The sequence below is a fragment of the Coenobita brevimanus genome, chromosome 101, assembly GCF_032717465.1.
Source record: "Coenobita brevimanus isolate Jiangsu-jjx chromosome 101, ASM3271746v2, whole genome shotgun sequence".
Taxonomy (NCBI): Eukaryota; Metazoa; Arthropoda; class Malacostraca; order Decapoda; family Coenobitidae; genus Coenobita; species Coenobita brevimanus.
Window position 1 is genome coordinate 9,969,635 of NC_137054.1, and position 1,707 is coordinate 9,971,341.

The window sequence follows — 1,707 nt, forward strand, 5'->3', positions numbered from 1 at the left end:
ACCTGGAGAGATGGCAGTTGTAGGTCCGAGTAAATAAATTACAGCACAGGTCTCTCTTAAGCTGAATAAAATCGTCTGAAGGTAGTGAGAGTAGTATATATTGGTGATATTAAGAGATACTGATAATGAATAGAATTAGCCACTTCACTCTGATGACGTATATTTTGTTCTTACTAACTTCAGACGATTTTACTCAACTCAGGAGAGACTTTTGTAAATGGGAGGGTTTAGTACAGCCTTCATTAGTCCTCTAAGTACACGAGGTCTCTGCCAAATTAAGTACAATAGTTCGGCATGGACAAGAACGATAACATTGGCCTCATCATTGCAAAGGGCAGACGTTTCGACCTGGATGGATTACGTGTAGTTTCAGATATTCCCTTCATCACAAGAGTTTGATATAATTGTGGAATAAATATTATCTGGGAAGTAAGAATAGGTTACAGAATACGTCCTCTTATAAGGAACAACTTTTTCAAGGCGTCCAGCATCTGGTTCTTTTGTGCTGTGTGTGTGTGTGTGTGTGTGTGTGTGTGTGTGTGTGTGTGTGTGTGTGTGTGTGTGTGTGTGTGTATGAGAGAGAGAGAGAGAGAGAGAGAGAGAGAACCAGAAGAAAAAGGAAAATCAGCTCTAGTCCAAATAAAACAGTATATCAACAAGAATAATAATACAGTACGTCAAATGGCAAATGGCAGTGAAGGTTCTGACAGTATCACAAGCAGCCAAGTCCCGGTCTACGAGGTAAATGATAAACCAGACCCATTAAGTCTCCATTAGCGAGGCGTTAATGGGATGCACCTGCGTCTCACGGCAGTAACAACAACACCTTCATGACCTGCACCAGCGCGCCTATTGTTAACTCCCTGCCAACTCCCAACCCCTTATGTTACAGGATTCACTTTCCATTTTATTTTTTGCCAACACCAGGTGATTGTATTGAGCATAGGGGAAACAGAAAGAAACTTGGAGGTAAAGGGGTCAAAGACAGCTATCCAGCTAACGATAAATGATTATTAAGTAAATACCATAATTAAGTAATAATAAAAATAATAATAATAATGCCAACGGCCATACCACGTACAGTGCACCTCTTCTCGTCCGATCAGCGAAGTTAAACAACGTTGGGTCTGGTTAGTACTTGGATGGGTGACCGCCTGGGAACACCAGATGCTGTTGTCGTAATGTTTTTCACTCTCATCTTAAATGTCGGGACCAACTGCCTAGCCCCGGGCTCCTACACTCCTTATAGGGCAGTGTAGGATTGGATGATGGATGGATGGATGGATAATAATAATATTAATAATAATAAATAAATAAATAAATAAAAGTTATCATCTCATAAACATCAGCTTGATACTGAACAGAAGTTGCAGCAACGTTACATTATACTGTAAGCATCATCCACTCACTCCATGACCGACTTCAGCTGAGTCTGCACTGAGTGACAAGCCTAATGGTTTCTTGTAACCCTAGAAACCATTTATTACGCTGAGCGGTAACCTTATACCCAACACATAAACGCCGGGTCGTCTAGAGCAGTGGTTCTCAACCCTTGGGGGGGGGGAGGTTCCTCGCTAGGGGGACGTGAGCAATTTCCAAGGGCAGCGCGAGGACCCAGAAGAAAAAGAGTGGCTTGAGCAAGTGTGTGTGTGTGTGTGTGTGTGTGTGTGTGTGTGTGTGTGTGTGTGTGTGTGTGTGTGTGTGTGT

The 1,707-nt window shown here is 42.4% G+C and overlaps 1 pseudogene; it reads left to right on the forward strand.

Moving 5' to 3' along the window:
* The first annotated feature begins 1,060 nt into the window (after positions 1-1,060).
* LOC145415171 (5S ribosomal RNA) lies at positions 1,061-1,179 on the forward strand (annotated as a pseudogene).
* Positions 1,180-1,707: the final 528 nt, after the last annotated feature.